This window comes from Schistocerca serialis, chromosome 1 (genome assembly GCF_023864345.2).
Source record: "Schistocerca serialis cubense isolate TAMUIC-IGC-003099 chromosome 1, iqSchSeri2.2, whole genome shotgun sequence".
NCBI classification, from domain to species: Eukaryota; Metazoa; Arthropoda; class Insecta; order Orthoptera; family Acrididae; genus Schistocerca; species Schistocerca serialis.
This window is the reverse complement of record NC_064638.1, coordinates 1090867823-1090895571: the sequence shown is the minus strand read 5'-3', so window position 1 is coordinate 1090895571 and position 27749 is coordinate 1090867823. Positions and strand designations below refer to the sequence as shown.

Genomic DNA, 27749 nt, shown 5'->3' with positions numbered 1-27749 from the left:
AGGAGTGAAATCTCAGATTTATTCGAAACCTCAAATAGGCAAAATCTTCACTGGAAATTTTAGACATAGATTATAATCTCCAAAACTAATTTGTTCAAGTGAACAGGGTGGCGAATCTCATATACTTGTAGCTACACACTTGCTGCTTACTGGCGTTTTATGCCAGTAGTGTAGTGATTTTGTTAATATGAAGTTGTGTACGGTATACACGGGGTGTTCAAAAAGTCTCTCCGCCGTGCCGTACGATTGTTGGTCGCGCGTGCCGTTATGATTGTTCGCCTGCCTGGGTTCTTCAACGAAACAATAAACGCACGATACTGCAGTAATACTCTGTACCCATTCATAGGAGAACTTGTGTTACGTGGAATACTGAACGGTTATTTTTAGCATGCAGCTCGCGTTTCAATGTCACTGCTTGCTGATGTTTTTAGTGATCGCATAATTTCACAGGGACTTTGGCCTCCAATATCGCCTGACCTAACACCACCTGACATTTTCTTCTGGGGTGCAGCGAACGCAATTGTCTACAAAAACTGTCAAAAATCCATCGATGAATTGAAAACTGCAATATCCACTTTCACTGCTTCTGTTACAGGAGAAATGTTACAGCTTGTCCTTGGGAACATGATTAGACGAATTGAATTGTGTATTCAACAACAGGGGGAACACATTCAACATTTAATGTGAAAATTTGTAAGTAAAAATGAATATTCATTAAATTAATAACTTGCATTTCACTGAGTTTCATTTCGGTATATTCACTGCGGCATACGGCGCGCGCGGCTAACAGTGTGTGTGTGTGTGTGTGTGTGTGTGTGTGTGTGTGTGTGTTGGGGCTTATGGGCGATCAACGTCGAGGTCATCAGCGCCCTGAGACACATTAAAGAAAACGAATGTGGGCAGACCTAATAAAATTGAAGCACACACACCAAGAAAGCAGGAAAAGAAGGAAAATGCTACATAAGAAAGTAAAACGGAAGGAAAGGGAAAACGTAGCAACGAGAATGCCACAGTAAATTGTCATTGGCTGGCCACTTAATAAAATATGGGCGAGCTTGTCACACAGTGAGCAAATTGAGATCCTCTCCCTAAAATCTTTGTAAAAACATTTGACATGGCACAGAACTTTAAAACAATCATACGACACTGTGGAGAGTCTTTTTGAACATCCCGTATTTCCACTTTTAAGTGCTTTAGGTTTCAGAGTATCTTATGCTACACTTTATGCTTTTGTTTCACTCGTGTGCTAAATGACAGTCATTGAAGGTTAACTGACGTATGTCTCAACAACTTTAAATAGAGCGAAACAGAGTGTTTATTAACTTGATTTTCAAGGTCACCACGAATTACCTCGAATATGTAACACAACGTTTCTCCCATCATCTCATATCTTCTTAAAACTTGGCTGGTTTTCCCGATAATTGAGAACAGAGTGTATGGTACTCGCCATGTTCTTTACGACACATGAAAGCTCGCATCCGACATCTCTTCGATAGCAGAAGCCGCTGTGCAGCGTTCGTATCCAAGCACAGGGGCGTCGTGGTATTCACCCCACCCCAAGAGGTTAAAATCTAACCTACTCGCATTCGGGAGGACGACGGTTCAATCCCGTCTCCAGCCATCCTGATTTGGGTTTTCCGTGATTTCCCTAAATCGTTTCAGGCAAATGCCGGGATGGTTCCTTTGAAAGGGCACGGCCAATTTCCTTCCCCATCCTTCCCTAACCCGAGCTTGCGCTCCGTCTCTAATGACCTCGTTGTCGACGGGACGTTAAAACAACACTAACCTAACCTACTTTATAACAGATTCTAACCTAACCTCCATGACCGTGCCAAAAATTAACGAAGGAGATCGGACGCACTGTGACCATGCTATCGGCCGATGCTTTCGTGCGACCCCTAGCGACGGTGTCTGACGACTGTTGTCGGTGCCACTGTGGACGTAGCTTAACTCTGTGCGACTGACGCTTATAGGGATCGCCTGTTACGCTTCGCCGCACTACGTCAAGACACATAGCGGCAGAAGCATACGTCAGACACTGCATACGAATCCCACCGTTAACCAGAAACACTGCGGGACTGTGTGGATTCGGCTCTGCCGTGGCAGGGCCAGCGAGCTGTTGGTCCGACTGTTGCCGGAAATGCTTGCAGAGCGGCTGCTCGTTAAGACCTCCTGGCCGTGCGCCCGCGACAGCTGGGGACAGCGGATGGGCACGCGTTGCGAAAGCCGCCCCGACCCGCCAGTCCAGTCTGAAACACGCCTGCGCTCGCGTCGCGCTGCGTTTACGCCTCATTATGTACGCCGCGCGCGATACCTAACTGTCGCGCCGGCTTCGACCGATATTTTATCTCCGCGTGACAGAAATACTGTAAACCTGTTTTCTCGTAAACGGTTGTCGCTCTCGCCGGTTCCATTAAGGTTCTTCTGTTAGGATCGGGACCTTGTCACTCACTCACGAGGAGAACACGGCAAGTGCCACAATCTGATTTCCCAGAAACTTCGCCAATGGAACAGGGGTCAAAATAACCGAACACGTGTCTCGGATTATTCGTAAACAGTCGACCGTTTCTGCCAAAAAGACGCTCAGAGTTTTCGAGGTATTTGCGAGATACTTTACATGTCTTTCGCCGGGTGATATCCTCAAAAAAAAGTTCAAATGGCTCTGAGCACTATGGAACGTAAGTCTGCTAGAACTTAGAACTACTTAAACCAAACTAACCTAAGGACATCACACACATCCATGCCCGAGGCAGGATTCGAACCTGCGATCCCTTAGTCAACAGTTAGGGACGTTGGCAAGACAACAACCATCTGCACGAACAGTTCGACGACGTTTGCAGCAACATGGACTATCAGCTCGGGGACCATGGCTGCGGTTACCCTTGACGCTGCATCAGACAGGAGCGCCTGCGATGGTGTACTCAACGACGAACCTGGGTGCACGAATGGTAAAACGTCTTTTTTGCGGATTAATCCAGGTTCTGTTTACAGCATCATGATGGTCGCATCCGTGTTTGGCGACATCGCAGTGAACGCACAAGCGTGTATTCGTCATCGCCATACTGGCGTTATCACCCGGTGTGATGGTATGGGGTGCCATTGGTTACACGTCTCTGTCACCTCTTGTTCGCATTGACGGCACTTTGACCAGTGGAATTGCATTTCAGATGTGTTACGACCCGTGGCTCTACCCTTCATTCGATCCCTGCGAAACCCTAAATTTCAGCAAGATAATGCACGACCCCATGTTGCAGGTCCTGTACGGACCTTTCTGCATACAGAAAATGTTCGACTGCTGCCCTGGCCAGCACATTCTCCTGGATCTCTCACCAATTGAAAACGCCTGGTCAATGGTGGCCGAGCAACTGGCTCGTCACAATACGCCAGTCACTACTCGTGATTAACTGTGGTATCGTGTTGAAGCTATATGGGCAAGCTGTACCCTGTACACGCCATTCAAGCTCTGTTTGACACAATGCCCAGGCGTATCAAGGCCGTTATTACTGCCAGAGGTGGTTGTTCTGGGTACTGATTTCTCAATATTTATGCACCCAAATTGCGTGAAAATGTAATCACATGTCAGTTCTAGTATAATATATTTGTCCAATGAAGACCCGTTTATCATCTGCATTTCTTCTTGGTGCAGCAATTTTAATGGCCAGTAGTGTATATATGTATAGATCAGTGGACCGCGCACACATCTCCTTTCTTTCTTCCAATTCCTTGTGGAATTTTCACTATCGATTTGGCTGTCACACTGCCTTCGTATGAGAATGGTTAGCTTCTTGATTGTGCTGTTCAAATAGGTGGATTCTTGATTGTTACTGCAGTCCGTGAAACGAAATGATCGTATGGCATTTATTGGCCGGGATATCCTCTTCGGGGTTCGGCCGCCGTATTGCAAGTCTTTTTTGTTGACGCCACTTCGGCGACTTGCGTGTCAGTGATTATGAAAATGATGACGGACACACAACACCGTCACCTGGCGGGAATCGAACCCGGGTCCTTTACGTGGTAGGCGGTAACGCTACCGCTGCGCTACGGAGGCGGACTGCAGTCCATGAAAGGTGACCGGAAGCACTGTATTTGGAGGCCGATGCGTCCTCATTGCCTGATAGTTATCTACTTTGGGAAAAAATAAGAGTTTCTCAGTAACCAGATTCCTGTTGAAAGTGGCAAGTCTGAAGCACAGCCTGCATGGATAAAAAAAATCCGTCCAGTAATATTACTGCAAAGGATTTCTACTAGCATTTTTTCGCGAGATTATGAGTTTACTTTCAATAATGGACTCTTACGTGAGAATGCTTAGGGACTTCGAAGTGTATTCGTATTTTCACCTTCTGGGGATAAAATTGAAGGGCTCAGCCGGGATTTGAACCCGGGACCTCCTGCACCCAAAGCAGGAATCATACCCCTAGACCACTGAGCCAGTTATGAAAGATGTTCCTCGTCTTCACAGTCGACAAACACATTCCAGCGTCTCGCGTGCTGATCTGTGAGTCACGAAGCTGTGTGGCGTCTCCCGCAGAGAGCTGGTGCCACGCTAGAATACGCTTTTGGAGAACACTCCTTTTCAACGGACTAACGAAGCAAAGTTAAAGTTGTTTTGCTAAATCAACACCACGTCGTCCTACATATCCTGGATAGCTAAATTATGAAGCAGTTAGTGAAATCTGTTAAAGTGCTCTTACCGACGCCTTTCACTCAACCAATTCTACGCGCTTAACGTCTTTACTTAAATGTCTGGGATGTACAGCTTCTGACTGCGGTTGAACCTCTCACTAACGTGCCTACCTAGGATTCGAACCTGCGACCGTAGCGGTCGCGCGGTTCCACACTGAAGCGCCTAGAACCGCTTGGCCACACCGGCCGGCTGATACCCTCAGACGAAATGGTAGCGCAGTGGTTAGCATCACGGCCTCTTAATTATTCACCCCGTGATCGAAACTTTATTATTATTTCTATTTATTTTACTTTATTTTATTTTTATTGTTTTCGTTTATCTACCCATGTCTGTAGTAGGTCAATACTACAATGTTTCGTATCAAATTAGGGGATACAAGGGCGTTATATTAATTGTAAAATTACAATCGGATTTCACAAAAAGGGTCATACATTTATTAAATAATATATGTTCAAAATGTTCAAATTTGTGTGAATTCCTATGGGACCGAACTGCCGAGGTCATCGGTCCCTAGACTTACACGCTATTTAAACTAACTTATGCTAACAACAATACACACACACACACACACACACACACACACACACACACACACACACACGCCCGAGCGAGGACTCAAACCTCCGGCGGGAGAGGCCGCGCAGTCCGTGACATGACGCCTCAAATGGCGCAGCCACTCCGCGTGCCAATAATATATGTGTGTATGGTATGTTGAGGGCTTCGACCATAGATGCTAGTAGACTGGCCTTGCTGTGCAGAAGCTATAGGGCTGGTGTGGCTCCAACATAAACCACGTGACTGTTGACAAAACGTGGCGGGATTTCAAATCAGCGGTCTGCCATCCTATGTTTGTATCGTATTTTCCCCACATTTCTCAATTGACTGTCAAACGCTTCCAACAAAATTTACTTTTTTATTTGCGAAAAATTATGCCAGAACTACATTTGACCTGGATTTTTCACAGTACCCAATATTATTTATTACTTTTTCCTTCTATTCGTCCCATTGTCTCTTTACTTGTGCAGTGTGTTTCCTGTATAATTCTTCAGTCCATCCTGAATTTTGTAGAATAGGCTTTCAGGTAAATTTGCGTTTCCTAACTGTGGTTTTAATTTGGTTCAATCTCCAATGGCGCCTTCACCAACGCCAATTCATTAGACATCTTCATTAACTTACGTTAGACAGTTGTTGACTTTATTAACCGAAAATGTTAACTTGATAATTTTCTTTGTGGGCCTGTTGTTGCTCATTCTACAGGTCAGCAACAGTCTAAAAGGATTGCATGGGTGTCGCAGGGTAGGTGCTGATAAATATTTGTTAAGAAAAAAATTCGATACGTTACGCCGTTTTCGATTTAATTAGCACTGACGTTAGCCAATCAGGCCGTTGCGCAGGCAAATTCAAGCACTTGCATGAGCAAAAATAGGGTAACACATCGACATCTGTCGGTCAGTGAGTTAGCACTTGTTCAAAACCTAATTACAGTTAAAATGTGCCTCTTCACAAGTGGGAAATTTAACCTAGGTGAGCAAAGGCTACGTTTGTTCTGCTTCAGGAAACCAAACGAACAGGTTTCTGTTGCTTAGGCTCCTTTAATTTGTGCGCGAAACGACCTGGCTGGCTAACTTCAATGTTATTAGATCGGAAACAGCACAAGTTATCGAACTGTTTTCTCAACAATGATTTCTCAGGACAACTTGCCCTGCAACATCCTTACAATTTGTGCAGGACATTTCTGACCACCCTGTATATAGGAGGCCGTAAAATCGCAGAACAATCATTGGTGATGTCTCTTTTTATCTAAATTCCATTTCGCACTATGTAGTACGATTTTTTTGCCAATTTTCCTTTTTGTTTTTCAATTAGTTTTAATTGGGATCTACTAGCAGTAATCACGGTTTTTGAGAAACGAAAAGAATTTCTGTTTTAACAACTGTATTTCCATGTCGAAATTTTCTATTTTGTGATACAGATTTTTTTTCAGGTGAGTTTGTATACTGTTAACAGGCTTCCACTTCTTTCTTTTGCTTAGCCAACAGTTTACTGACGCTTTTGTATTTGTCCTTTTATTCGTTTGGTCAATTTGCGCCATTAAGGGCAATGAGGACAAAAACTCATATCACAACAGCAGACACAAACGGAATATATTTCTTAGGAATTGCGTCAAAAACAATCGATTTTCACAAGCAGACATACACTGAGGAGACAAAAGTCATGGGATACCTCCTAATATCAAAGCAGCTCGACATGGCATGGACTCAACAAATCGTAGCCGAACATAACCATTTCCCGTCAATGATCGGTTAATTTGGACCAGAGGACACAGTCCATTCCACGTAAACACAGTGCACACCATTATGGAGCCACCACCAACTTGCACAGTGCCTTGTCGATCAACTTAGGTCCATGACTTCGTGGGGTAGGCGCCAGACTCGAACCCTACCATCAGTTCTTACCAACTGAAATCAGAACTCATCCGAGCACGCCACGGTTCTGCAGTTTACTAGGGTCCAACCGACATCGTCACAAGCCGCGGCGAGGCACTGCAGGCGATGTAATACTGTTACGAAAGGCAATCCTGGTAGCTAAGTGGTCGGCGCGACGGAATGTTATACCTAACGGCCCGGGTTCGATTCCCGATTGGGTCGGAGATTTTCTCCGCTCAGGGACTGGGTGTTATGTTGTCCTTATCATCGTTTCATCCCCATCGACACGCAAGTCACCGAAGTCGTGTCAACTCGAAAGACTTGCACCACGCGAACGGTCTACCCGACTGGAGGCCCTAGCCACACGCGATTTACATTTATTTACCAAAGGCACTTGCATCGATCGTCTGCTGCCATAGTCCATTAACGCCAAATTTCCCCGCAGTGTCCGAAAGGATACGTTCGCCGTACGTCCCACATTGATTTTTACGGTTACTTCACGCAGTGTTGCTTGTCTGTAGCACTGACAACTCTATGCAAAGGGCGCTGTTCTCGGTCGTTAAGTGAAGGCTGTCGGCCACTGACTTCGTGGTGTGAGAAAATGTGACACTGTGGAACTCTGAATATTAAACTCCCTAACTATTTTGGAAATGGAATGCCCCATGAGTCTAGCTCCAACTACCATTCCGCATGCAAAGTCTTTTAATTCACGTCATGCGCCCATAATAACGTGAGACACCTTTTCACATGAATCATCTGAGCACAAATAACAGCTCCGCCAATGCACTCTCCATTTCTACCTCGCGTACCCGTTACCACCACCATCTGTATATGTGCATATCGCTATCTAATGACCTATCACGTCAGTGTGTAGAAGAGGAAAAAGTGACAGAGACGTGATGAGAAAGTTACAAGTACGTAGTCACCGTGGTCGTACTCTGACAGCCCTGTCTCACGGTGGGGTCGTAAGGTAGTAAAGAACAGCCTTCCAGAGTAACGGAAAGAGTAATGAAACCAGTGGAGCGAGGAGCGCCGTGGACCAGGCGGATCAGAAGGAGCGGCAGGAGCAGCGGCGGCTGCGCCTGGAACTACTGAAAAGGGCAGCGCTGACAAGCGGCGCGGGAGGTCGGGGCCCCCTGATCGTGACCCGGCGGGTTCCACGCCGCGCCACAGATGCCTATCGGCGCCGTGCAGCCGCTACCGAGCCGTCCATCAGATAGCGCGCCCCAGCCCCAGGGCCGGCAGTTGTTCTCCCCCACTCCCCCTTTCCCTCCTTTTACATCTCCTTCGCGAGCAGTTTCGCTCTGATGCGCTGCCTCGCTACCGGAATAGCCCACCCGCGGCGTCTCGGGCAGCCGCTGTCGTTACCTCAACGAGGCGACCGGAATCACTTAGACAAAAAGAATATCGAAAATAACTTCACATATCTATGTCCATATGTATTATAAAAATAGATGTATGTATGAAAGTACTATTAACAAGCACAACACTTCCTAATGTTCTCCAAAATTATATTTATTTGGTGACGAACCGGCTTTCGGTAGTTATCGCCTGAAGATGGCCAGAAAAGCCGAATGCCGGTCGTCACCAAATAAATATAATTTTGGAGAACATCAGAAAGGTCCTTTGTAATATTATTATCATGTTATGCCAAGCACCGACGGAGAATTCAGTTAATGTTACGTCTGTATGCGTTTGTATATGTGCGTTCGCCGCATGGGGTAGCCGAGCGGTCTAGGGCGCCTTGTCACGGTCCACGCGGCTCCCCCCGCTAGAGGTTCGAGTCCTCCCTCGGGCATGGGTCTGTGCGACGTCCAAGCGTAAGTTAGTTTTAGTTAGATTAAGTAGTGTGTGAGCTTAGAGACCGATGACCTCAGCAGTTTAGTACCGTAAGATCTTACCACAAATTTACAACTCTTCCCAATCCTATGTGCCGGACCGAGACTCAAACGCGGGACCTTTGTCTTTCGCGGGCAAGTGCTCTACCATCTGAGCTACCCAAGCACGACTCACACCCCATCCTCACTGCTTTACTTCTGCCAGTACCACGTCTCCTACCTTCCAAACTTTACAGAAGCTCTCCTGCGAACCTTGCAGAACTAGCACTCTTGAAAGAAAGGATATTGCAGAGACATGGCTTAGCCACAGCCTGGGGGATGTTTCCAGAATGAGATTTTCATTCTGCAGCGGAGTGTGCACTGATATGAAACTTCCTGGCAGATTAACACTATGTGCTGGACCGAGACTCGAACTCAGGACCTTTGCCTTTCGCGGGCAAGTGCTCTACCATCTGAGCTACCCAAGCACGACTCACGCCCAATCCTCCCAGCTTTACTTCTGCCAGTACCTCGTCTCCTACCTTCCAAACTAGAGATCCCGAGTTCGAGTCTCGGTCCGGCACGTAGTTTTAATCTGCTAGGATATTTAATATCAGCGCACACTCCGCTGCAGAGTGAAAATCTCATTCTGGAAACATGTTCATAATCCATTAGACCGATTTCAACCAAACTAGGTACACATATATCTTAATGTCAGGCAACAAACGATCCAGGGGTAATGTCATCTACTTATCAAACGGGTGCGGGTGAAAAAGTGCAGCCCTCGACGCGCAAACTCTCATACTTTACTCACCAACATTTGAGAATGAGAACACTTAGCAACAAACTCTACATGCAATTTTAAACCTTTACGAAATTTTGCTTCGCTGACAACACCTACCAAATGGTGAAAGGGAGAAAGTTTATCGCTTACTACTCTTCCGCTGTTCATGCAGTAAAAGTACCGCATGAGGCATGATGTTATAATTTATTACCTCTTTACTACCAGCTGTATTCGCGGCACATTTTGTAGACAGTATGTACATATGCCACTGCAAAATTTTACTATAGTATGTCACACAATTCAGGATGAAGTCCACAGGAAAGACAGGTCGTGGCACTTACGTCAGAGCACGTGACACTGCAGGTCTCCCGCGGGGAGCCAAGTAACTATATCAGACAAGTTTAATGATTATTGACTGCGTTTTTAAATGTCTGTAAGTTCTCGATACCCACACGATAAAACTAAGACCGTTTCAATTAAATATTGATTTCCAGTGGGTCCTGCACGGAGCCGAGCGTTCGCGAAGTGTGGTGGACAAGCCGACGAGTGTGACGTCACTAGTTCGTTGCGGGGCCCGTATATCTCGTTAGCCCCGATTCAAGAGACATGACGTTGTACACTGTGCTAAAAACTGTGCGTGGCGCTTCAATTTACTTCTTCGTTGCTGCTAAACCCAGTGGCAACATAATCTGCAGACACTATCCTCATATGCCGCTGAATGTATCCACAAAATTATGTCGTAGTACAACACATCGTTCAGGAGATCTCGTCAAACATGAAGCACACAGCTGGACGCTGCATCGTACGAGCGTGGGCGCAAACAAATACTTGGGCAGCGCCCAGTTTGTCTGCTAGTCATATATATATATATATATATATATATATATATATATATATATATATATATATATATATATATATATAAGCCACTGTGTATGTGGATGTACGTTCCACGTCTCCTCCTAAGGCACTGCATAGATTTTAACCAAATCTGGCATACATATCACCTACTGCCTAGATATTAGTTTTGTGGGGGTACGAACCACATACCTCCCACAGCGGTATGGGTGGGGCGAAAAGGAGGTGGTTTAGAAGCATAACTCAGATACACCTGGAGCATTTTCAACCAAATTTAGTGTGAATGACTTATTATTTCTTTAAAAATACTCTGGGGTAAGATACTCCTACTACCCTTACGATATATGACACGTGCGTATGCAGGCAATGCTATGGGCGAAAGTTAAGTTTTCAAAACTTTTGTTCTTATTTATCACACTTTTTTCTTCAAGCATTAAACTGAAGCTGCTTGCGATGACAAGCGCCAACCGAGCAACGAAACTAGCCTTCCGATTGCTATAGAGATGTGAATCAGCTATGTTTGTTCCCCAAAGAACTCAGGTATTAAATTAAGAACTGTGCGCAACGGATTTGACAATATCAAAGGGATATTGCTAGTAAAGGAACTATGGGTGTTGGGCTTGGCAAAAATCATCAAAGGTATAATGGCAGGGAAAAAGGGATTCGTTAACTACTCACTTAAAATATTGGTCTAAGTGAATCATTCTCAGTGTGCGCACGACGACAGTAAGATTAATACGTATGAATTTCAATTGGACACACGACCAAAGTAACCGTTAAGTAGCACAAATAAATGAGGCGGAACAAGCACTAGTCAACTTGGCAAAGTTCTCGGAAAAGGAATACCAGATTTCAGAAATAATTAACACTGTAACAACTTAATGGCAGAAAACATGGCCTCTGGGGTGGGAATGGCAGATATCCCTCAAACACTCTGTTTTCACTTACACTTTTTTTCACCTTTAGTTTAACCTATTAAAACCGCTCTAAATAACCGGTTGCTGAAATAACCGATTTTCGGTTTTTTATTGCTGGTATTCTCAACGACAATCGTAAACAGCGTAGAAAGATTGAAAAATACTAAGACGCTCTCAAACTTTTGCATTATAAGTTTCAAGATACACAGAATCAAAAAATCAAATGAAATAGGCAAATAAAAGAAAACTCATTCCGCCAAAAGTTCGCTGTTTTTCTCGAAAAGTAATGAGGGTGTGATGATACAAAAAGTTTATCAATATTATCCTACTGCTTCTGACGTTTTAAATCTCCATTAAAAAATGACGTTGTAATCGAGACTCACACCACTATTTGGCATTACGAATAGTCGATACCAAAGCGTGAAAACTGAGGTTAGAGAACTCTATTATACGTGTTAAGCTGTCCGATTCCAAGGACTACAAGCAGATAAAGGCATATTATATAGACACAGGCAGTACGTTAGCTACTTTCTATTTTTACTATCAACAATAAAAGAATTGATAAATTTTTAATTTATTACAGTTGCTATTTGTTTCTTTTTTTTTTTACTATTTCATACAAATGGCAAACAAATATTAAGCTTTTGTATAAAATTTGTAGTGTTCTTTTTCTTAACTGTCTCGAAGGAAAAGCCCGTTTTTAGTCATATATATATATATACACTCCTGGAAATTGAAATAAGAACACCGTGAATTCATTGTCCCAGGAAGGGGAAACTTTGTTGACACATTCCTGGGGTCAGATACATCACATGATTACACTGACAGAACCACAGGCACATAGACACAGGCAACAGAGCATGCACAATGTCGGCACTAGTACAGTGTATATCCACCTTTCGCAGCAATGCAGACTGCTATTCTCCCATGGAGACGATCGTAGAGATGCTGGATGTAGTCCTGTGGAACGGCTTGTCATGCCATTTCCACCTGGCGCCTCAGTTCGACCAGCGTTCGTGCTGGACGTGCAGACCGCGTGAGACGACGCTTCATCCAGTCCCAAACATGCTCAATGGGGGACAGATCCGGAGATCTTGCTGGCCAGGGTAGTTGACTTACAACTTCTAGAGCACGTTGGGTGGCACGGGATACATGCGGACGTGCATTGTCCTGTTGGAACCGCAAGTTCCCTTGCCGGTCTAGGAATGGTCGAACGATGGGTTCGATGACGGTTTGGATGTACCGTGCACTATTCAGTGTCCCCTCGACGATCACCAGTGGTGTACGGCCAGTGTAGGAGATCGCTCCCCACACCATGATGCCGGGTGTTGGCCCTGTGTGCCTCGGTCGTATGCAGTCCTGATTGTGGCGCTCACCAGCACGGCGCCAAACACGCATACGACCATCATTGGCACCAGGGCAGAAGCGACTCTCATCGCTGAAGACGACACGTCTCCATTCGTCCCTCCATTCACGCCTGTCGCGACACCACTGGAGGCGGGCTGCACGATGTTGGGGCGTGAGCGGAAGACGGCCTAACGGTGTGCGGGACCGTAGCCCAGCTTCATGGAGACGGTTGCGAATGGTCCTCGCCGATTCCCCAGGAGCAACATCGTCCCTATTTTGCTGGGAAGTGGCGGTGCGGTCCCCTACGGCACTGCGTAGGATCCTACGGTCTTGGCGTGCATCCGTGCGTCGCTGCGGTCCGGTCCCAGGTCGACGGGCACGTGCACCTTCCGCCGACCACTGGCGACAACATCGATGTACTGTGGAGACCTCACGCCCCACGTGTTGAGCAATTCGGCGGTACGTCCACCCGGCCTCCCGCATGCCCACTATACGCCCTCGCTCAAAGTCCGTCAACTGCACATACGGTTCACGTCCACGCTGTCGCGGCATGCTACCAGTGTTAAAGACTGCGATGGAGCTCTGTATGCCACGGCAAACTGGCTGACACTGACGGCGGCGGTGCACAAATGCTGCGCAGCTAGCGCCATTCGACGGCCAACACCGCGGTTCCTGGTGTGTCCGCTGTGCCGTGCGTGTGATCATTGCTTGTACAGCCCTCTCGCAGTGTCCGGAGCAAGTATGGTGGGTCTGACACACCGGTGTCAATGTGTTCTGTTTTCCATTTCCAGGAGTGTATATGTATCCTTACTTTTTAATGGGAATTTGAATACAATTGCCTTTTTGGTGTCAAAACAAAAAACGCTCTTTCAAAAAATTCAAATGAACAGTTTACATATAGGCAAAGTACAATAATTACCAAGAATGATTACATGACAAAATTTCTATAGTAAATTTATTCATGGCTAATAGTTTTAGTGTCCCATGTGTTCATTAATATCTGTTCCACCAGATGCTGATCTGTAAGTTCACTCCTTTGATAAGAAACCATGTCATTCAAAGAGGATAGCAATAATTCAGGAAGTCACAGAACATCCTAACAAACTGAAACGTCCCCTTTGAACAGTTATACATGACTGTGCTTAAACTGACACACAATATTTTTAGCGCAACGCAATCTTTCAAAAATCCCTACAAAAGAATGGCCCTGACTAACATTAACATATACGTTTCACAAATCACTTACCTCACAAAAATCTTCGTTACTCGAACTACTGCAATACAGTGAGCGCCACTACTGCCAGCTAAATAAAAGATTCAAACTACTGAGGGCACTAAATACTGATAGGCACAGTTAGCAAAAGAAAGCTTTTGATAGAGAACAAACAATGTATTTACCTTAAATATATGTATGTATCAGTTCATGACATCCAGCCTTACAAATTTACTCTTTCTTAATGAGACACATCCAGATCATCCGCTCTCAAGATTCCGCTGTCTCTCTCCCCACATCCACGACTGCTGGCGGCTCACCTCCAACTGCGCAACACTATGCGCTGTTCACATCCAGCTGCCCAACACTACAATGGCAGACAACAATGCAAACTAGCCACAGACTGCACACAGCACAGCCAGTAATTTTCATACAGAGCGCAACGTGGCTTTACCAATAAGAAAACCTAAACAGCCTACTTACATAGCCCCCATGCTCCCCACAAAAAATTTTACAAATTGTTTTGGGCACTGACTAATACATATTTGTTAATTTTTTTTTTTTACAATTACGATAACAAAGAAATCAAATGCACACACTTATTGACACAATGTTGGTCAAAAGATAAAATTTTCTCACAGTCCATAAAGACAGTCCTGATCATTCATCACAGTAAAATCGCAGTGTTTTTCTCACAGTCTGAGCAGTAAAAGAAAATGCACATGGAAGTAGTGGATTTCCATGCAGTCTTGAAGAAGTAGTGTTTTCCTTGCAACAGAAAGACAGTGCTCACTCTTGACATGCAGATAGGTAATGGGCCACAACAGAGCAAACCCACAGCAGAGTCAGTCGAAGTTTTGAAGAATACTGGTAGGTAGGTCATCACAGAGCAGACCCACTTCAGTCCTGGTAGAGATTACGGTATTGGTGGGCCACCAGAGGTGCAGACCCAATGCAGTCCTTGTAGAAATAATGGTACTGGTGGGCCATCAAAGATGCAGACCCCCTGTAGTCCTTGTAGAGACGGCCAGCAGCCATCTGTCGCGACTGTGCAGGTGCACAATCACCATCGAAGAGTCTTGCAGACAATATAGCAAGTCCATAAACCACCACTTGTGCACTCACAAAGTTTTTGGAATTGTCCTTAGAACCAGCAATGCTGTTAACCGGTCCCTTGCTGAATTATCAACACATGTGCAAGCACTAACAGTCCAACTTCTCACATACTGTGCATATATTATGACCAACAGAAACGTGTGCAGTGAAATGATACTTAATTTGAAGAACTGGTGTCTATACAATTATAAATTTACAACATAAGAATACAATTACAAAGATACAAAATACATCATTAAAGGACATAACAGTACAGATAACATTTGTAGTGATACGGGCTTTACAAAAGAATCGAAATAACATATACATCAGTGTTACAGGAATTATGACATAAGTACATACATGAAAGATCAGAATAACTTTTCAAACATCAACTTCACACATGAGCAACAAAACATAACAGATAAATAATGTCTAAACATCTTTACAAAGTAAATAGTATTAGAAAAATTCTACAACATAACTCCTATCAGCTAAACACATAAAGACAGGAAAAACACTAATAAACAAGGGTACACAAACACATAGCAGAATAACACAAAAGGAAAAGACAGGGTTTGTTTTACTGCAGTATTTTCCAAACAAAACTTTCTTTACTTCTTGGAGATCTCACTTCATTCATCATTATTACCAAAAAGTCGTACCAATACCTGTTTTCTGTACTTTTTTCGTATAACTTCTCAATGCATTTCTTTCAATTCATCGAAACTCATTCTCTTGCCTAGTCTACCCCCTCTTAAGCTAACTTAAATCTACTGAGCTCAGATGCTAAACTAAGGGATGAGGCAATGCAGCAGCACAAAACAATTAACACAAACAGCAATGACAAAAAATGCAAATTGGCAAAGCAAGCAGCATTATAGAAATTAGCAAAGCAAATACAACTAATATGAGGCAATGAGCAGCAACAAGAAAAATAAATCAGTAGTAAAACTAGCTTAATACAATGTAAAATTCAGTAGAACTATGCCTGGCAAACAGCAGCAGCAAATGCAATAACTTATACCTAAACGTGACAAACAGCAGCAGCAAATGCAATAACTTATACCTAAACATGACAAAGTTCAAGCAGAAATAATATTACAGTAAAGATGGCTATGTAATACCTATGTCACATCTTAACACTAGAGTGATGCATCACCTTAACTTACACTACTAAAAGGTTACCAGTCATTGACAAAAATTATGTATGCAATTCCTGTGAGGGGAAATGTCTTTTTGTGCTCCCTCGTTTTTTTAAGTAGATCATAAAGTTATTATTTACTGGATCTGTAGGCATAAAATTTCTATATTAGTACATATATTAAATTTTATTGTAACCAATGGTGCAGTACAGCTAGAAACTAGATATTAAGCAAAATATGCAAATGTATATATAAAGCAACATATGAAACGGCATTCACTAGGCAAATGGCGTCTCGCAAGGCAAAAAATCTCTCAACTAGAAAGACAATAGATGTAAAATGTTTCTCATCATTTCATTAGGCATTTTAGTAAATATCATAAATTAAGAGCTCCACAGTGTAATCATATGTTTTCAAGTTTGAGCGTGTCATATTTGCGATGCTTTCGACAAGGAAATGTCAATAGCGAGGATAATGTCCTCTTTTTTTTCTCCACCTAATGGCTTTCTTTTGTCAGACGACTATCTCTCAGCTGGGCGCCCAAAACTCATTACATCAAGATCACTTACCTTTCTTACCGAAATATTTACGACAGCAGTTTCCGCTACAGTGACAGTCTCATAAAAAATTTCACAGGTCGAGAATTTGCGTTACAAATGTGTAGAAACAAGATCCTATATAAACATAAGTGTCGAAAAATTTTCGCCGGCATTGTGATACATTCACACATTTACACACAATTCATAACGCTTAAAGTACGATTCTTGGTTTCTAACATCCTTTTTCACAAATCAGAGTCGCTAACCACTACTCATTATTCCTTACCTTATTACACATATACATATTCGTCGACACTTCTTCAATATTTCATCATAATAAATATGTAGCATAATCAAATTCCTCATATAGCATCAGCTTATTCATCATAAACATACCTCAACAGCATAATACACATCATCGTCGTAAAAATATCATAACACCTCAGTCAAATCTCAAAAAAGGCGTAGCTTTCTGCAATAATGTCAAAACCTAAAAAAAATTCTCTGCTCATTTCAATAGTGTCATCTACCTCCAACGTACTTTAAAAATCATGACCCCATACCAAATAAATCATTGAAAACTCTCATAGTATCACAATGGTTCCGAAAAAATAAGAACAGTTCACAAAGTACAGACAAAATAGAATTTCATAAGTGTGAAGTTACCCAACTGTGTAATTGCGTAAACATCTGTCACTGCGTAAACATCTGTCACTGACGTAGTTAAAAAAACATGTTTGTCACTCTCAGTTAAATGATCAGATAACTGTGTAATTTATGTGTTAGAGAAATATGGTACCGATGTGTAAAGTTATATAAGCAAATACCATATTAGCTAGGGCTCCTTGTGCTTGCCAAACACATGGTACACAAAGTAAGCGTGTACCCCCTGAAGATTAATGTAATTATACCCTCAGGTGTTACAAATTACAGCAATGGAATGAAATGTATCATGGAAAACTTTCTTTGTAATTCAAAAATCTTGAAAAATAAATGGTTTAGGTACAAAATTAATTACTCAAATGCGTGTCCTGTAGCGCTAAATTGTGCGTCTTACTGTAAGATAATTCTGTGGAAGTGTCGTAGTTATCATCCTCTGTAAGCAAAGTTCTGCTGAAGTCAATGTACTCACCTCATCATAAACGAAAGTGAAATGCTTTGCGTATAGATATCGTAGTTATTATGCCTATTGCCGTGATGAAGAAAGTACTGTACTGTAACGTATTGTTGTGCTAAGGAAAAGGCTGTCTCATTGTAGCTATACCACAAAAGTTACTACTAAAACATGCTTTACTTTCGAGAATAATACATAAAAAAATGGTTCAAATGGCTCTGAGCACTATGGGACTTAACATCTATGGTCATCAGTCCCCTAGAACCTAGAACTACTTAAACCTAACTAACCTAAGGACAGCACACAACACCCAGCCATCACGAGGCAGAGAAAATCCCTGACCCCGCCGGGAATCGAACCCGGGAACCCGGGCGTGGGAAGCGAGAACGCTACCGCACGACCACGAGATGCGGGCAATACATAAAAACTGTGCAGATATAAAACAGATAACACCACAAAAGCAACAATGTAAATTGTGTCACACATTAGTAGCGTCGTGATATAATCGTGTAGCTGTCAAAGAAACCAAATACTAAGTCATCTTTAATCTCACAGAAAGTACTTCAAATAAAGAATGTCTTTTCAACTAAACCAAAATGTTGCATTAAAATCTCATTAGCAGGACCGGTACATGTTCTAAGTATGTGAGACTTATAGTCGTTACATAATAGTGCAACTAACAAGCAAGAATGTACACACACAATAACAATGTGTCGTTTGTTCACTATAACAATGCACTCGTAATTTCTGTTTAAATAAGTTCTCTTGGTTCTTGACTGTTTATTTAACTTCAAACATTGTTGCATGTTAACAGTTTCTAAGTCTGACAATGCATACTAGTAATGTAAATTGAAAAATTTTATGGCAAAGACAAAGTTAAAAAGCAGATTATCTTTCAATAAACGGTTTTACATGTGAAATGTGGTGCAAACCTTTACTCTTCCTAGTACACAGAGTTTCAACTTCAACGCAATTATGTTGTGTACGTCGGTAAGGAATGCTAAAATTTTTCCCATGGTTAGCGTCTATGTTATTTTTCTCTGAGCGAGTCAGCGCACGTGCTTGCCTGCGGTGCGAGTCATTGTCTGTCTCTTTGTTGGCCGTGATAATAATAGTTCTGGTTGCCATATTGTCTGTTTCTATGATTGTCTCTGTTATATTCTTTACTATGGAAATGCGATCTTTCTCTGTAACTCTTACTACTGTGCCAACGGTTGTCATACGGGTGGTGTCTGTTTTGGTCACCATTTACATTTTAAGAATAGCCTTGTTGTGTCCAGTTATTATTTCTTTCATCGCGGAATTGCAACGGATGTGACCTGTAATTGTTGTGTTCCTGTTTTCGCGTTCCGCGATTGTCAGTGTCAATTTCTAATTCTTGTGAGAGTCCCTGAAAACTTTCTATGTCGTCTTTGCAACGTCCTGCCAAAATAATATGTCGTAAATGTTCAGGCAATTTGATTAAGCAAATGCGGATGAGTTCGGTGGGGCTGTGTGGGTTTGACAGGTACTGATTCTTGTGCAACATGTCTTCAAAATATTTCACAAGACTGGAAAATTCAGATTGTTCGAAATGTTTCATCATTACGATGCTATGTTTTACTCGGTCTTGTGTAGCTTGAGACCAATATGCTGAGAGGAAGGCATGATAAAATTCTCCTTCACTGTGGCAATTGTGAATGACCGATCGCATTCTTACAGCTGGTTCATTCTCTAAATAGCCACATATAAATTCTAATCTGTGCTCTGATGACCAGTTGGGAGGAAAACAATGAGAGCATTGATGAAGCCACGCTTGTGGATGAATGTCGTTGCCGGAATTCTTCAATGTTTTGAATTTACGTGTAGTAATAAACAGCTTATAGTCAAAATCATCATGTCGGCGAGTCGCATATCGGTCATTGTTACTTCGTTTCGGCGGTTCCATCTCAAAATTCGGTGTACCTTGCCAATTTCTTGCATAATTTCCGAAGTACCCCGTGTTATTATTTTGTGGCTGTTCCCTATTTCTATGTCCCTCTTCCAGTACTGGAGCGCGAGTGTCCTCTGAAATACGTAATTCTTGTATTACCTGTGTCAGCTGACAGCTGATCTTGTACTTCCCGGATTTCTCTTTGGTGTTGCGTATTAATTTGATTCTGATTTTGTCTGAATTTCCTAATTTGTTCGCACTCTTCTGTGACATTAAAGACTACCGGTTTTGTGTCATTCAGATTATCATCTACCTTCGTAGATAAATTATTTAGCTGATCCGAAAGTTCAACTACTTTCTCTGATTGAACTAATTTCCTCCATGTGTCTTTCTGAACCAATTTTCAGAGTATCAACTGTGTCCTTTAAGTTTTCCTGAGTTTTTGCAAGTTGCGTAACCGAATGGTAGATGCAACTGAGTCAATTTTAGCTTGCAAGGTCTCATGATTTTCATGAACAATAGTTTGCCGTTCTTTTATGGCTGCTTCGTGATTCTGTAATGCATTTTCATGCCGCGAAAAAATAGGTTGAAAATGCTCACAAATTTGTGTTTTTACGTCATTACAGACTTTTTAACATTTCGATTCAATGTTATGTAACTCAGTAGTTAAATCTAAACGTGTTTGTTCAAGCGTTGTGTCTAACTTTTGAAGCTTTTGCTGTGTTTGTCTCTGATGTTGTTCCATTTGTTGCATTAATTGCAATAATAATGTATTAGTGTCTGGAATCTGTTTCTCTATGCTTTTTGGTTTTCACCGGCAACATTCACATTTTGACAAGCAGAAAATGTGTCTTGACTCATTTGAGAAAACGGTGAGGACCCAAAACCTGAGTCTACAGTATTTGCAATATTGTGTTCTGTCATTTCGGATTCCTGTGGCGAACTGTTGCCGACCGATCGATCGATAATGCTTCCCTGTTCACTACTTGTTTCATTGTCTACACCATTATTTGCCGCCCGCTCCATTTCCCTATGCACAATTTCCAAATTACTACTTCGAATGTCTGTTGATTGATTACACAGTGGTGCTGATAAGCTACGCTCGTCGTCACTATTATTTCTCAGTTTACTTTGGAGCCTAGTGTTACGTTTTTCACACGCCATTATTGTCACAATATTTCACACGATAACACAGAAAAGCACAATTTGAAGAGCAAAAATAAGAGAACACACATTAACATAGCACTGAAAATAATATCTAGTTAATTGCAAGCGCAGCTGCGAAATATTTGGTGCAAATCTACATGCATGCCACAACTGTTTTACTGTACAACAATGAAAGACTGCAACTACAAAGGAGAGTCTCTCTACAATTACGCGCTAGCAGTAAACAAAAGCTACACTAATTACACAAACTACAAGAAAATTCGTGGTCCTTAGGTGAAATTTGCGTTGGTGGCAGTACAATGTTCTGCAGTCAACTTCAAATATCGGTTCTCTAGATTATCTCAATACCGTTTGACAAAGAGAACGTTGTCTTCCCTCCACGGATTCCCATTTGAGTTCACGAGGCATCTCCGTAATACTCGCGTGCTGATCGAACCTACCGATAACAAATCTAGCTGCCTTGCATCGATGTTTTCCTTTAATCCGACATGGCGGTGATCCCAACACTCGAGCGGTCTCTCGCTGCTGACTTAGCCCCGAGGCATGACCCAATAAAATCTTTGCACCTGAACCCGCCATGGGCTACAAAATATCTATTTCTATATCTGAAGGTGATGCCAACTTCATAAACTAGGTTACCATTTTATTTTTTACACAATGATCTTAGTTTTATTTTAGACCAGGACGTGCCAAACTTCACGCTTGCAGGGTGTGAGGGTCAAGGACAGGCCTTCTCTGCTTTGCTCGGTACTTCTCTGAAATACCCCGAACAACAGCGCGACATTTCGTTGAGTATTGCGGTTTGGCATTTTTCGGCCGACACAACTCTCCTGAGTTCGGCAGAATTGTGATGTATGCACTGTTCATCCTTCGCTATTTGTTCGTGGTATGAAGGATGATCACAGGTGCAGTGGCCGTTTGCACAAAAAAAGATAGTCTAAAGGTTAAAACTGTGTGCCCGACCGAGACTCGAACTCGGGACCTTTGCCTTTCGCGGGCAAGTGCTCTTGCCCGCGAAAGGCAAAGGTCCCGAGTTCGAGTCTCGGTCGGGCACACAGTTTTAATCTGCCAGGAAGTTTCATATCAGCGCACACTCCGCTGCAGAGTGAAAATCTCATTCTAAAGATAGTCTAGTGTTCTACTGTCACCAATCTTTAAAAATGATTGGGAATGACAGAAGAGAGGGATGAGAATTCTCAAGATATATTACGCAGTCGCATAAGCGACAGGTACTGTAAATTTGCTGTGAAACGACAGTACAGTATAACGCAGAAAAATTTAAAGATTCAGTTGATACTGAAATGAGTAAATAACTACAACGATCAATAGACGGAATTCATTAGTCTGTATATCAAGAAGCACTCTGTGCTTAATTTGCATGCATGGAGCACGGGAAGAAATTGGTGGTACGAAAAGTAAAATTTCTGAAGTCGCACGCCTTTTTCCACCGTCAGTTGCAGTAGTTTTCGATGGAACTGAACGAAGAGTCTGGAGACTGCATATTACTGCAAAGCACGTTCGTTAAATCAAGGCACACCCCTCGAACCATGTTTCAATTTAAAACTTCTTAAATTTATAAAGGAACGGCGCTAATTAGAACATCCGGAATGGATTGCAGATCTCACATTTTAAACGGACTTGACTGCACACTGGAATCAGTAAAACACTGTAATGTCTGAAACAGTTTGTTATTTGATAGGGATGTATTTTAAAAGAAAACTGCGTTGCAGAAGGGACACATTCTGACAAACACAGTCCAGTCCAGTTCCCTTGGCTCACTGGCATTAAAGAAAACGAGAGGTTTCAAAAATTCATTGTGGCTTTCAAAGAATTACAAGAATTGTTTCCTAATCTTACATCTGTTTCTGACGCCGCTTGCCGTTTCAGTTGAAAGCGCTCCCTGTGCACGGGCAGATGTAAATCATCTGCACGGTGACTGCAGTTTTGAAGACAAATCGCTTTAACGTTAAAACTGTCCTGGACGTCTACATTGCTTTCCTCAGGTAGCGTTTCCATCTCTTCATAACGAGGTTGTGAAAGTGCTACAATGAAACATCCTGGCAGATTAAAACTGTGGACCGATCGAGACTGGAACTCGAGACCTTTGTCTTTCGCGGGGAAGTGCTCTACCAACTGAGCTACCCAAGCACGGCTCACGTCCCGTCCTCGCAGCTTTAATTCCGCCAGTACCTCGTCTCCTACCTTCCAAACTTCACAGAAGCTGTCCTGCGAAACTTGCAGAACTAGCACTCCTGGAAGAAAGGATATTGCGGAGACATGGTTTGGAAAGTAGGAGACGAGGTACTGGCGGAATTAAAGCTGCGAAGACTGGGCGTGAGTCGTGCTTGGGTAGCTCAGTTGGTAGAGCGCTTGCCCGCGAAAGGCAAAAGTCCCGAGTCGGTGCGGCACACAGTTTTAATCTGCCAGGAAGTTTCAAGGGAAAGAGAGAGAGCCGCAGGAAGGCGGGGAGGTGAGTTGCAGGACGAGCAGGGGAAGACGCTTATGACTAAAACGGAATTAACAAAACACACCGAAGACTATTTCCGAGACGACGCGGCAACTGCTGAAATTCTGCAGCAGACGAGGAGCGTGCTCACAGAGGCAGACAGGGCGTTGCTGACAGAAAATGTCGACGTGGATGACATCAAAGAAACGATGAGGACCAGCGCCAGAGGAAGAGCACCCGGCGCCGACGGCATCCCGCTCGAGTTCTACCTCGCACATTGGGACGTGCTAGGAGGGCAATTCACGGAGATGGTGAACGAGATACTCGATGGGGCGGAAATTCCACCTGGGCTGACCGAAGGGACCATAACCCTCATCCCTAAGAAGAGAGCCGCCCGCCGCATTAAAGAGTTTCGTCCTATTACGCTCCGCAACGCCGACTATAAAATGATAGCGAAATGCATCGCAAACAACCTGAAATCGGCGATGAGGAAAGTCATCAGTCCGTGGCAAACATGTGCGGTACCAGGGAAAAATATATTTGACGCCACATGCATCTACAGGGACGTAATAGCACAGGCAGCCACCACCAGAAGCGCAGGTGCCATAATTTCGGTGGACTTCAACAAGGCTTTCGACATAATCGATCACAGATATCTCGTAGAGACACTAAACAGACTCGGGTTTGGGCAAAAATTTATCACAATCGTACAGAAGATACAGAGTACTGCGAGATCAACAGTAACAGTCAACAGTCGGAAAACGAAACAGATAAAACTGGAGAGATCCGTGAGGCAAAGCTGTCCATTGTCAATGACTCTATTCGCTATAGCACTGGACCCGCTGTTGCGAAAACTCACAAACGCCATCAGAGAATTCTCCGTAGAAGACAAAGCAATAGCTTGTATAGCCTACGCGGACGACCTAGGCATCTTTATTGAAGATTAGGAAGATATTGGGCGAGTAGAAACCATCATGAACACATTCCAAAAAGCCTCAGGCGCCCAGAAAAACAGTACTACTGCCGATAAGGAATCAACGACTCAAACCAGACAGGCAGTGGTACAAAAGAGCAGAAAGCCTTAAAGTTCTTGGAATATTTATGCAGCCTTGTCCACTTAGAATGGCCGCATACAACTGGAGAGGCGTGCTACACACCTAAGAGGTCTCTCCAGACCGCACGCAAACCTGAAACTAACAATCCACCAGAAAATAGATCTGATAAACACGACGATCCTGTCGAACGCATGGTACATGGCGCAAATCTTAAGCATCCCGCCAGAAATTGCGCAAGCACTTACGAGCGCAGTGTACTACCTGCTGTGACGTCGAAATATATTCAAAGTGGCGCAAGCAACGTGCTCACTGCCAACAAAAGAAGGGGGACTAGGTCTAGTTGATGTAAAGATCAAATGTGCAGAACTCCTGTTAAAACGAACGCTCGCCATCCAGAACAAAAACCCTGACAGCGTCACAACCATGGTGATTGCAAGGTACAAGCCCGCATCAGAAGAAGCGCCGGTCGACACAAGGCACATTCTCTTCAGAATGCGACACGTCAGGCTGCACTGTGTAAACAAAAGTTACACTATGGACACCGTGGCGAACCCTGGCCACAGAACAGCCATGAGAATATCCTGGGCCCTCAGGAGGAAACCGGCGAAAAAACCAAATTGAAAGCAAACTTCCGCAGTACAACTGGAAACAAATGTGGGGAAAATATCTCGGAAAACGTGTCGCTTAAAGATGCAAAGGAGACATGATACAAAATAGTAAACAGAACGGTACCAACCAACCAAAGATTGGCGAAGATAAAACTCGTCGCAAGTGACAAGTGCGACGTATGTGCCATGACCGACACCCTCGAGCACCGTTTCACCTGCGGGACTGCCACCAACATATGGGAAGCGTGCCAGTAGATGGTTGCCCACATCGACAGAACGGCGCCGGGAAGCATCACAGTGGAAGCAATCACCGCCCCGGACTCCAACACATTTCCAAGACCCAAGCGACTGGCAACTCTCTGGATCCTCGCCATGGCGGCACATGTCATCGTAGCGAGGAGGCAGACCGACCATCTGGCCTTCCTGATGGACCTATGGGAGGAAAAAAGACGGCTCAGCAGCACAGACGTTACCGTGAGAGCTTCAAAAACTTCCTGCAGATTCCACTGCAGACACCAATCGGCAGAGTCCTCCCCAGCCTGCGACCCTCACACCGCCACCAGCCACCTCACCACACTCACCGCAAGAAGAAAGCGTGCAGTGAATGTGAATAAGTGCACCATAAAGGACAAAGTGTTTCTCCTCTCGCCTCAAATAGTTAAGTATAGTTTCTAAAGTGTTTCTTCTCAGTGAAATCAGTGTTACAAAGTGCATTCCACTGAACCTCTGTCATGCTCACATCCAAATCAGAGTCAAAAGTACGTCCAATAGTACTACCAGTGCTTCTAACTGTGTGTTTGTGACAAAAACAGAAAACAGCTATTTCGGTTATGCGGTGTAGCATGGCATCCAGATATACTTCATTATTTGTACTACATTGTTTGGGATACAATCATTACTTAGTGAAAAGCACCAACTATCATAAAAAATGAAGGTTTCACTTTACTATGTGCTTTATAAAATCTATACTCTCCTCTCTGCTTCTCTTATATAATAAGACATTTTTGCTTTCTTCTTCAACTGACCTTTAGTTTGTAGTATATGTAAAAATTTCTTCCAATTCTGCTCCATCTGCCATGCTGATGTTTTCTCTCACACTGTTCCACTAACAGTGCTGAGTAGAGGAAGATATCAAACCAGCATGCACATCGTGCCTATAGCACCACAAAGTGCATCACATACACAAATCTGAACTCATAATCAATTTGTTGACGATAGATATAAAGTATTACACCTGTTCTGCAATGGTTTACCCACAAAAAAAGACGACAAATGGGCATGAAACAACAATAAGAGAAAAATGCAAAAGAAAAGAATATACAAACGAAAACCTATAAAAAAACGACAGTAATGTTAACCAACAGTAGGAATATAATATGTTAATAGAAAGAAATGTTTTAAAAATGTATCGTTAAAAATTTAAATATATATGCCTACAAAAAAAAAAAAAATATCAGTGCACACTCCGCTGCAGAGTGAAAATCTCAGTCAAGTGCTACAATATTTCGAACAACATAGGTGCGTAAAAGGAGTTTTTTTTCAATCATGAAATTACATAAGTCACAATTACGTGGTAACATGAGTGCCGGAGATGCTTCCGATATGTTTTGGGGTTTTTTCCGTACCTGGAATAGGATTCATTCAGGTTACCATGAACATCAACCTGGATGTTTATTTCAACATTCTCGGTGATGAAAGTGTTGGCTTTTCTCCTACAAGTGCGCTGTGGACATTACAGTCTTTCTAGATGAAAATAGCCGTTCACTGGGTTGCACACATGATTTGATGAACACTCAGGCCCGCCAAATCGCAAGGTCTTAATCCTACAGGAAATGGCTGGGGTTGTTTAGATCAGTGGGTGAAAGGTAAGAAGCAAAATCTCCATAGTTTTATTACCGTAACGTATCCTAGCTATTAGTTAACTTGTGAAACAAATTAGTGAAGCAGGAATATTTTATTACAGATTCAAAATGAGAAGAAATACAAATGTAGACGTACGGTGCCTCAATTTTATTGTATGGTATTTCAATAACCTGTATTATTCAAATCTTACCTTCATTTACACGTCGATATGTTGGAGTTCATGCAGGAAAACCCAACCAGAATTCAGTCTCTTTTTAGAAAACGACGAGGACAGATCCAGAATGTAATCAACCACTGATGTCCCGATGTCAGACGCGTTCTTCCGCATACGCCATCTTTGGTAATACAGCGTGGAAGAACCTGTTCGCAAACAAATTATATTTTATGGACTCTAACAGTCAGGAACATCGAGTAAAACAGCCGTTAAGAAACGGCCTATAATGCCGAACACTCGACGACGTCGTAAATTTGGCAGTAAATATCTAGATGTTACAACTCAAGAGAACTGCTTAAGATTGGGATTGCTAATGCAAAGGTAAGAGTACGCTAGCTCTGCCCACTTACTTGCGTTCAGTGCGTTTAGGCGAAAGCTCGTTGCTTCGAACAGTAACCGGCCGTAACTGTCCACTCAGCAGTCATTAGCACCGAAACATGTTGCAAATTTCTATTTCTGCATTAAATGTTCAGAAAAGGATTACAGGCAAGAAAGCAGCATTTTATGGATTTCGAAACTGCAGATGACAGTACGCTACTTACAAT

General features: G+C 43.1%; 1 protein-coding gene and 1 non-coding gene across 2 annotated transcripts in view; one reads left to right on the top strand and one right to left on the bottom strand.

Moving 5' to 3' along the window:
• Positions 1-27749, top strand: part of LOC126416087 (uncharacterized) — a 691436-nt gene that overhangs the window by 550366 nt on the left and 113321 nt on the right. The window lies entirely within an intron of this gene.
• Positions 4358-4429, bottom strand: Trnap-ugg (transfer RNA proline (anticodon UGG)). The gene has a single exon. It is a non-coding gene; the product is annotated as a tRNA-Pro (tRNA).